Genomic DNA, 12212 nt, shown 5'->3' on the forward strand with positions numbered 1-12212 from the left:
ATCTTAGTAGAATCTCTCTCTGTCTCAAAACCTTCAGTATTGACACTAGGAGAGTGAAGCTCTTCTATCTTCCATAACCATGCATCTCTCTCTCTCTCTCTCTCTCTCTCTCTCTCTCTCTCTCTCTCTCTCTCTCTCAACAAAATTCTCTTATAACAGGACTTTATATTTTACCTCATGTATAATAAGAGGTCAAAAATGTAGTTGTTTTGTTTGTTAACTAAAAGGAACAAAAATATTTCCCAGGCCTAGATACTGCCAACACACAACATTACCTCTGACTATGAGAGTCAAAACGTTATTGTCACGAGAAGCTATCTTTTCTATTCCATTTTCTGTGATTTTAGAAGCTTATTAAAAAAAAAGGGAATTCATAGAAAAAGCAAAACTACAGCGTTACCATTTATGAGAAAACTCGGTTACAACTGAGAGCTTCATCAAGATATTGAGGGAGAAAGCTTACTTTAAGGGAAAAGGGTTACCAGTTATATGACGCTGGAGGGTAATACTGGAAGAAGAAACGTGTTTTCATACAGTAATCGGGCTAGCAACACTATCAATTTCTAATATGCTTTGCTGGTCAAGTATACGTCATTTTCTTTAGTGAACAACATATGTATCTAATTAAACATTATATCCAAAGTGTTTGTAATTACAATCTGTTATACATTAATATTTTTACCTCGATAACTTACACCTACGATTACTTTGCTTCTCCTGGTATCACCATTCATGAAGATATCAATCAGCCATTATATATCTACTGTATAACTTATGACATCAAATTAGTCGCTCCCATTCTTCCATATTCTAATAGAAACTTTGTATTGGCCCTTAGAACTATTAGAAACCTCTAAAACTCTTCCTTTTATACCATGAATGCACTGTACACTCCACGCTGCTTTTATGTATTTTATCATAAGCTTTTATACATTCATATACGCCAAAAATTTCATAGTTACTTTATTTTCCAAGTTTTTAAGCAAGTGTTAAACAACACACAATGTACATACATTTTTTAATCTCTCTCTCTCTCTCTCTCTCTCTCTCTCTCTCTCTCTCTCTCTCTCTCTCTCTCTCTCTCTCTCTCTCTCTCTCTTTATATATATATATATATACATATATATATATATATATATATATATATATATATATATATATGTATATATATATATACACACGCATATATATATATATATATATATATATATATATATATATATATATATACATACATATACAGTATACATTTATATGTATGTATGTATGTTTGTATTTGGTTATCAATGTCATCTGAATTATAGAATGAATTTGACTTTAGTATCTTTTACCGTTGCTTTCCCTTAATCCTATTTAGTATTATCACCTCTCTAAAATTTATGTGGGTCTTCTGGGATGCAATTGCATCTATAACTCTTTCGAAAAAACATTAATTTCCTGCAATAGCTTTGTTGTTGAAGTATTTTACAAAAACTCAGAATATATGTTTTTTGCTGTTGGGTTTAGTTTCCACCCGTAGGTTTGGCTCTAGCCATTTACGACAATATTCTTATCCTTTGAGAGATGTATCAAGAAAGGTGCACAATTATCAGAAAAACTAATATATTTCCACAACAGCTTTCTGTATCCCAGATTTTGTTGTTAATTTCTCGGGGAATTTTATATATAAATTATATATATATATGTATATATATATATATATATATATATATATATATATATATATATATATTTGAATATTTATATATGTTATATATGTTATTTATATATATATATATATATATATATATATATATATATATATATATATATATATATATATTTATAAGGGTTTTGTCCTGTATTGGACTAGAAATGGCTGCATTTGTTGTTTATATATATATATATATATATATATATATATATATATATATATATATATATATATATATATATTTATTTATTTATAAAGGGTTTTGTCCTGTATTGGACTAGAAATAGCTGCATTTGTTGTTTTATATATATATATATATATATATATATATATACATATATATATATATATATATATATATACATATATATATATATATATATATATATATATATATATATATATATATATATATATAAGGGTTTTGTCCTGTATTGGACTAGAAATGGCTGCATTTGTTGTTTTATATATATATACATATATATATATATATATATATATATATATATATATATATATATATATATATATATATTATGTGTATATATGTAATGTAAAGAGTGCGTGACTTAGAAGTTCTAGGAAGTAAATGAATATAAACAGCAAGAAAGGCTTAGGTTAGTTAAGTAATTGTCTTCATTTGAGAGATGATACCTTGGGCAGAATGGTGGAGTGTGTGTAGAGGGTTTCAGTAAATACTGATTAGGAATTTGTCTAAATGTATGTAATGGCTATGGTTGTGGAAGTTTTACTTCATGGAAGATTCATCCAATATTTAGCAGTTAACAGAAGAATGTGGTTATGACTGCTAATTTTTTAAGAGGTTACCCCTTGTCTTGCAAAACTGCGGTATTATATATATGTGTATATATACATATATGTATATATATATATATATATATATATATATATATATATATATATATATATATATATATATATATTTATATGTATATATGTAAATATACACACACACACACACACACACACACACATATATATATATATATATATATATATATATATATATATGTATGTATGTATATATATATATATATATATATATATATATATATATATATATATATATATATATATATATATATATATGATTCACTGTAATTACATCGCCGTAATTTCATCGCGGTTATTACATCGTGGTAATTACATCGCATGGTAATTACATCGTGGTAATTACATCGCATGGTAATTACATCTCATGCATTAAAAATACATCGCAATATATCACATCGTTTGTAATTTCATCGTCTTGAATTTTTAAAGATTATGAATTTTTAGTTGTTTTATGCTTTTCCAGATTGTCTTTATATTAACCACGAAAATGTTTATTCTAAAAAGGAAAAATAAATATTTAGTATTAATAGGGTTTTAAATAAGCTTTTAATTTTTTGCTCGGCTTCGAGAACTATTAGCTTTTTGACGCCAGTCTTATTTTAAATAGACGATGATTGTCCTGTAGATTCCCTCGTAAACATTTTGAAGAAAATAGATATATTTTACAAATTATAGTTGCTTTTACGGTTTTATAATAGTATATTTTTAATAAGAGTTTTATGATAGATTCTAGAACACACACACACACACACACACACACACACACACATATATATATATATATATATATATATATATATATATATATTAATTCAGATTTTTATTATAGGTTTTAATTAATTTATTTATTATTTAACAAACTTTGATATATATTTAATTTAGGTTTAAGCGCTGAATTGCCTTTGCTGCCCAGTGCTTAGGTTTTGAGCCTAAATTTCATAAATTCATTCATTTATTTAAAAAAAAAAAAAAAGAATGCAACATCCATTAAAAATTTTATTTTATTTATTTATATACTAATACATACAATGCAAAGCACCACTTATTAAAAAAAAAAAGTAATTCAAGAACAAAAGTCATTCTAAAAACAAAGCAAAATAAAATAAACACACCATTTTAAAAACAAAAAATCTGACATACTGTCTTCTTTGTACTCAAAATGACAAGTTATGAGCGATTCCTCTTCTCCTAGATAATCCAATAGTTCGCTATTTTCAAAATCATTGACTATTCTTTGAATTCTTAATGCTGTATCCTTATACTTCTTTTTTTTTACGGGAGGTTCCGCACCTGCTATATATTGTTCCCTTATTGCTTCATTTCTTGGTTGCTTGTCCTTCAAGGTTTCTAAAAATTTCCAGGTTGTAGGATGTGAAGCCCCAATTAATTCGTTCAGTGAGCGATGCCACCCTTCATTGGCATTGTTTGTCTTAGAGGTACATAATTTAGCAGCATCGAAGCAATTCCAAAGAACTTGATCAAAGCGAGGCGGTCGACGTATTAAGCGACGGTTTGGCCGTCCAATCCATGTATCCTCAAAGTAATTTAAGACAGACTGGGCTTCTTCGGGAAAATCAGTATTGTCAATTAATTGTTCAAAAGAGGTAACCACATTTGCGACAGGAACAAATGTAATGGCGGCTATCATAAGCATTTTTAATGCGAATTCAGCATCACTCTCGTACAACTGTTGCAGGCCATTTGATTGTATAGATTTGAAATAAACATTGTGAGAAATGAAAAAAGCAACCTTGTTGATCTGAATTAGGAAAAGCTGCTTTAAAAGCATTAATGGCTGTTAATTTTGCTTGGTGATAAGGGTGGCTCTATACCTTTTAGTTCTGACAAAAGCTTATTATAACTCTCCCCAGTTTTGTTGGCCATTGAAATAAAAACAAGAGGCAAAACGTCATCATTCACGATACCATGTATTGAGTAGAGTTGATGAAATAAAAGAGGTGTTGTTTTAAACGTCCCATCTGCATACCAGTTGCTTGCACTGGATAGTACCTGAAGATTTTTCCGAGTCGAAAATATAATAATCCTGTCTGATCCATCATCATTGTCAAACAGAAGAAATGGTTGATATGAATGTGTTATCTTATATTTGAGGGGATACTTAACTCGAGTAAACTAACTGGATTTGCAGGAACTCGTGTTGCTACATTTCTTGCATTTCGTAAATGCCTTTTTAAGTACTGTGGTGTTGGTAGCTGACCTGCAACTGCTTGGGATACTCCTACATACGCTTGGGTTGCGATACAATGTGTCGTTTCTTGAGTTTTTATGGCTTTTTCTTTAGTTATGTTAATCACTTTGGCAGCTTTAACACGAGCAATATCTCCTGCATAATTGTGTTCTCCGAGTCGTTTTATAATGGATTCGTTATTTGTATGCACTCTTGCATGGCATTTTTTTTTTTTTTTTTTTTTTTATAAAATTGATCACATTTCCAAATAGTTTTTTCGCCATTTGTTTTCTCTTTCACAAATAGATGACAATTGTGAATTAACTTTTTCTTATTCCTTGTGCTTACAACATACTCCAGAGGCATCTTGAAAGGTTTAGTCCGTGTTATTATCAAATGAAGACAAGCTGCTAAAATAAACGGAAAATTTCTCTGATTAATTTCTGTTTTAGGAAAAGTCAACAAGCTGGCTGTTTGCCAATAGTTAGATAGTTAGATCCCATCAACAACTATAACAATATTAAATTAGACGTTTATGTTTTATTGTTCAATTATTTTTTACTTTGAGCAGTTTACTTACCAAACGATGAAATTATAATGTATTTATAATGCGATGAAAATGCATGAGATGTAATTACCACGCGATGTAATTACCACGATGTAATTACCGCGATGAAATTACGGAGATGTAGTTACCGGACACCATATATATATGTGTATATATATATATATATATATATATATATATATATATATATATATATATACAGTATATATATATATATATATATATATATATATATATATATATATGCAGCACTCGTGTAAGGTATACAATAAGTAAACCATTAATAACCTGAGGTGGAAAGAAGAAAAGAACTGAGGTTAGATAATATTTGGATATAAAAATTTTAAGTAGGTTAAGTGATATTTTATGCCATTTTAATCCTATAACACTAGGAACATGTCGGTATTAAAATTAATGGTGGATGTCTAATAAATCTTTAAATATTATATTGTAAATTGACAAAATTGCTATTTAAGACAAGGAATTTCAAACTTGATTATATCCACATAAATGTACATCATATAGTCAAGGGAGTTTCATACTTCCCAGCATACATTCGAATATGAAGCTATATCTGAAACTGTATCTGTCCTATTGCGAAAATGTTGAAGAAATCTGAAGAAAATAAAAAAAGAAAGATATTGAGAACGACGTTCTTCGTTCATAATATAAAATTGTCCTTTTGGTAGTTGTCGCCAGCTGCCCATCAAATGGCAAAAATGAACTCATTTTTACAGAGAATTTCTGACGAAAACCGTCTTATCACTGACGCGTGTCACTTCTGAGCATTTGTTATCTTTGAGATACCCCTGGTGGTGGGGGTGGGGCGCTAGGCGTTTTTATGTATATGTTTATACATGGATGACAGCTAGTGTGTTATAGGTGATACGCATTTACAAAATTACATAATTTTTAACGTCCACATTTGGCTCTCTCTCTCTCTCTCTCTCTCTCTCTCTCTCTCTCTCTCTCTCTCTCTCTCTCTCTCTCTCTCTCTCTCTCTCTCTCTCTCAAGGTTTCTTGTTTTCTTCAAGAGACGTTAATGGAAATTAATATCGTACTTGAAATAACGAGTAAAATTAAATGTTCATAAAATCCATCTAATGTGAAATTGCATTTTGCTAATTCATTAAAATTATTCACTTGTCTGCATCATGAAGTATCAGACACTATTTAGAATGCTCTGCTCGACAACGAAAAAAGCAACGAAGAATTTTATGAAAACGTAAAGATTAAGACCATTAAGGACTGATGAGTATTAAATGCTCTTGGGGAAGACTGATAAACGTAATGTAATGATTCTGATAAATGATAAATGGAAGAAGGGTGTAGATGCGATGAGACAGGGCAAAGATATGTGTTTCAGAAGGGTAGGGAGATCTAGGTGGTAGGGGAGTAAACAGATGAATATTCCCGACTAGAAGAATTTAGGGAGGGAAGAAATTTCAAAATATGCCATATAAGATTTCAGTAGATTTGGTATAAGGAATAAACTGGAAATTGAGGAGAAAGTAGCTTAGATTGGATTAGAAATGAAAGGAAGTTTTATGAAACTATTTGTTGTTGGTATTGCAGGATAATCGAAGTAAGTTTACATTGATATGATGGAGATGATCTGTATTAATGATAACATATAAAAATGGTAAGATATGCTGACTTTAATAATCATAAATGGTAAGGATGAGATGAAAAAATCAACATGGATTGAGAAAGAGATACAAGGGTAGGAAAAGCCATGTAATCACCAACAAAGGTGAATTCAACCCACTGCGCATTATTTCTTCATTATTCTACTAAACATCATTATATTTACTGCCCTTCTTTTTTCGCTCTTTTACTACATCTTCACTTTCCAGGACCTCTCTCTCCCCTTTAGGGAATTCATCAAGAGCATAATTTCTCCTCGTCCCGTCCCTTTTAGTCGCCTCTTACGACACGCAGGGATAACGTTGGCGCTATTCTAATTTTTATATGCCCCCTGTGGCCGCGGGGGCATATAAAAATTAGAATAGCGCCAACGTTATCCCTGCGTGTCGTAAGAGGCGACTAAAAGGGACGGGACGAGGGGGCTGGGAACCCTCTCTCCTGTAAAAGTATCCTGTGAGACAGCAACAAAGAGATGGAGCTGGGGGGAGAGTGACTGCTCCCCGCACTCTAGTTTTGGGGTGTTTGAATGTGCGTGGATGTAGTACGATAGAGAGTAAAAGATGTGAGATTGGAAGTATGTTTAGAAGTAGAAGGATGGATGTATTGGCCTTGTGTGAGACAAAGATGAAAGGAAAGGGTGAAGTGATGTTTGGTGAAATGTCTGGTAGAGTGTCTGGGATTGAAAGGGGAAGAGCGAGAGAGGGTGTGGCTTTATTGTTGAGTGAATGGATGACAGGTAAAGTAGTGGAATGGAAGGAGATATCATCTAGGTTAATGTGGGTAAGGGTTAGGTTGGGTAGGGAATGTTGGGCGTTTGTCAGTGCGTATGGGCCAGGTAGTGAGAAAAGTGAAGAAGAGCGGAATGAGTTCTGGAGTGAATTAACTAGGTGTGTAGAAGGACTGGGTAGAAGGAATTATGTGGTTGTTATGGGTGACTTAAATGCTAGAGTGGGTGCTGGAGAGGTAGAAGGTGTCATTGGGAAATATGGCGTACCAGGTGAAAATGAGAGTGGTGAGAGACTGGTAGATATGTGTGTTGAACAAGAGATGGTAATAAGTGCTAGCTTTTTTAAAAAGAAAGATAAGAATAAGTATACATGGGTAAGAGTGGCAAATGGAAGAGTAGTAGAAAGGGCATTAATGGATTATGTGTTGATAACAAAAAGAATGTTTGGAAGATTGAAAGACATGCACGTGTTTAGGGGTATGGCTAACGGTATGTCTGATCATTTTTTGGTGGAAGGAAAATTGGTTGTAGCAAAAGAGTGGGGGAATAGAGTAGGTGGATGTAAAAGGGAGCTAGTGAGGGTTGAAGAGCTAATAAAACCGGGGGTAAAAGTAAATATCAGGAAAGGTTGAAAATGGCATATGACGAGGTGAGAGTAAGAGAAACTGGTAATTTAGAGGAGGAGTGGAAGTTAGCAAAAGAAAATTTTGTTGGGATTGCAAGTGATGTATGTGGCAAGAAGGTTGTTGGAGGCAGCATGAGGAAGGGCAGTGAATGGTGGAATGAAGGAGTGAAGGTAAAAGTGGAAGAGAAAAAGAGGGCTTTTGAAGAATGGCTGCAGAGTAATAGTATAGAGAAGTATGAAAAATATAGAGAGAAAAAGGTGGAAGTAAAGCGCAAGGTACGTGAGGCAAAGAGGGCAGCTGACCTGAGGTGGGGTCAGGGACTGGGTCAGTCATATGAAGAGAATAAGAAGAAGTTTTGGAAAGAAGTGAAGAGAATAAGGAAGGCCGGCGCAAGAATTGAAGAGACAGTGAAAGATGGAAATGGAAGGTTGTTAAAAGGAGAGGAGGTAAGGAAAAGGTGGGCGGAATATTTTGAAAGTTTGCTGAATGTTGAGGATGATAGGGAGGCAGATATAATTGCGGTTCCAGGTGTTGAGGTGCCAGTGATGGGAGATGAGAATGAGAGAGAGATTACAATAGAGGAAGTGAGGAGAGCACTAGATGAAACGAGAGTAGGAAAAGCATCGGGTATGGATGGTGTGAAAGCTGAGATGTTGAAGGAAGGGGGTGTGACTGTACTTGAATGGTTGGTGAGATTGTTTAATGTGTGTTTTGTGTTGTCAATGGTACCAGTAGATTGGGTCTGTGCATGTATTGTACCACTATATAAGGGTAAGGGAGATGTGCATGAGTGTTGTAATTCAAGAGGTATTAGTTTGTTGAGTGTAGTTGGAAAAGTGTATGGTAGAATACTGATTAATAGGATTAAGGATAAAACAGAGAATGCAATCTTGGAAGTACAGGGTGGTTTTAGAAGAGGTAGGGGTTGTATGAATCAGATTTTTACAGTTAGGCAGATATGCGAGAAATATTTAGCAAAAGGTAAGGAGGTGTATGTTGCGTTTATGGATCTGGAGAAAGCATATGATAGAGTTGATAGGGAAGCAATGTGGAATGTGATGAGGTTATATGGAGTTGGTGGAAGGTTGTTGCAAGCAGTGAAAAGTTTCTACACAGGTAGTAAAGCATGTGTTAGAATAGGAAATGAGGTGAGCGATTGGTTTCCGGTGAGAGTGGGGCTGAGACAGGGATGTGTGATGTCGCCGTGGTTGTTTAACTTGTATGTTGATGGAGTGGTGAGAGAGGTGAATGCTAGAGTGCTTGGACGAGGATTAAAACTGGTAGGCGAGAATGATCATGAATGGGAGGTAAATCAGTTGTTGTTTGCGGATGATACTGTACTGGTAGCAGACACAGAAGAGAAGCTTGACCGACTAGTGACAGAATTTGGAAGGGTGTGTGAGAGAAGGAAGTTGAGAGTTAATGTGGGTAAGAGTAAGGTTATGAGATGTACGAGAAGGGAAGGTGGTGCAAGGTTGAATGTCATGTTGAATGGAGAGTTACTTGAGGAGGTGGATCAGTTTAAGTACTTGGGGTCTGTTGTTGCAGCAAATGGTGGAGTGGAAGCAGATGTACGTCAGAGAGTGAATGAAGGTTGCAAAGTGTTGGGGGCAGTTAAGGGAGTAGTAAAAAATAGAGGATTGGGCATGAATGTAAAGAGAGTGCTATATGAGAAAGTGATTGTACCAACTGTGATGTATGGATCGGAGTTGTGGGGAATGAAAGTGATGGAGAGACAGAAATTGAATGTGTTTGAGATGAAGTGTCTGAGGAGTATGGCTGGTGTATCTCGAGTAGATAGGGTTAGGAACGAAGTGGTGAGGGTGAGAACGGGTGTAAGAAATGAGTTAGCGGCTAGAGTGGATATGAATGTGTTGAGGTGGTTTGGCCATGTTGAGAGAATGGAAAATAGCTGTCTGCTAAAGAAGGTGATGAATGCAAGAGTTGATGGGAGAAGTACAAGAGGAAGGCCAAGGTTTGGGTGGATGGATGGTGTGAAGAAAGCTCTGGGTGATAGGAGGATAGATGTGAGAGAGGCAAGAGAGCGTGCTAGAAATAGGAATGAATGGCGAGCGATTGTGACGCAGTTCCGGTAGGCCCTGCTGCTTCCTCCGGTGCCTTAGATGACCGCGGAGGTAGCAGCAGTAGGGGACTCAGCAGTATGAAGCTTCATCTGTGGTGGAAATGTGGGAGGTTGGGCTGTGGCACCCTAGCAGTACCAGCTGAACTCGGCTGAGTCCCTGGTTAGGCTGGAGGAACGTAGAGAGTAGAGGTCCCCTTTTTGTTTTGTTTCTTGTTGTTGTCGGCTACCCCCCAAAATTGGGGGAAGTGCCTTTGGTATATGTATGTATGATTTCTCCTAGTAATGGTCGAGTTACGATCTCTCAGGGATTATTTGAAAGAAAAACCATAAAGAAAATTTGATTAGGGTGTTATGAGAAGATTGGAAGTCCTAATATCCTGAAAGGAAACTTGCAGATGTGTATCCATTGTACCTCATTCTTTCATGCTTTAAAATTTGATGTTATTATAGTCTCTAATCAAGATTCACGTTAGGAGGAGAGCCTCTTTGGACGTTGTCGAGCAGATTATGAGAAGATTTACATTTCTCTGAAGATTCCGTATTTGGAATCGCAAATTTTATTGTGATCTATGAATCAGAGATCTTTGGGATTCTTCTCCATGATTTGATCAAGAATAAAATTTCAATTTATCATGATATTATCTAGATCAGGGGTTCCCTACCTGAGGCACATGTTCCTCCAGTGGTACATTTTTACTCTTCAGGGGTACAAAGGATCGGAGAGAATAGACAGATTGAATAATAGAGTTATATCACAATATCATTTTCATTGTTTCTCTTTTTCATCCTAAATATTAGGGGCAAACGAGAATCTATAGAAATACGCAATGGGTACAGTAGAACAAAAAGGTTGGAAACCTCTAATTCTAGATGATGTAGGAGATTAATGAAGAACGCTAATATTGTCATTAAGGGATTAGTGCCAAGACCCTCTATTGATCAAAGATTGATTTTGTGGATTTTCTCTCATGGATGTTTTCATTTCCTTATTAGCTTAATTTTGAATTGTTCCTCAGTAGAACAACAGGATCTTCAGAAATTCATGTTGTTTATATTCCTACGTGTTTACTAATTTTCTTATCAACATACTTTGGCGTGATTATGTAGCTGAAGGAGAAGAGAAAAACATCTTACAAACTATTTAAGCAAAGTTTTGGTCGGTAGAAACAGAATGGGGGGTCAGACCTTTTTGCTATATATTTTTCCACTGTAAGAAGGATTCTTATATTCTATAGATTTTTTTTTATTGTAAGAAGGTTTCTTATATTCTATAACTTTGATTTCCATTTGTGATTTTAATGAAACCTTTACATGACTTAGTGGTTAGATTTTGTTTCCATGAATACATTGCATTGTTCATTAACTTGAGCTGTTCCTATGATCTGCGAATAAGAGATATCTTGTTATGGATTTCAATGAATGCTTGATTTATCGTTAATATAATATTAATGATATATATATATATATATATATATATATATATATATATATATATATATATATATATATACATATATATATATATATATATATATATATATATATATATATATATATATATATATATATATATATACTTTGGGGGATATATTCACGACGTCATATTCGTGTGAAGATATTTGGTTATTAAAAAACCGTGTATTATTTCTAACCTTGTTATTCTCACGAGATGCTCCTGCTTTGGAGGTTTACGCTCTACAGAATATTGAGTCATTGGAAAAGTTTAATTCATGTTTCCTGAATATGTTCAACTTTTACCAAAATATCTATCTCGGAACAGTCATCAACAAGCGTGTGTGGCAATAATTATGAATACCGAAGTTTT

Source organism: Palaemon carinicauda, chromosome 3 (assembly GCF_036898095.1).
Source record: "Palaemon carinicauda isolate YSFRI2023 chromosome 3, ASM3689809v2, whole genome shotgun sequence".
NCBI classification, from domain to species: Eukaryota; Metazoa; Arthropoda; class Malacostraca; order Decapoda; family Palaemonidae; genus Palaemon; species Palaemon carinicauda.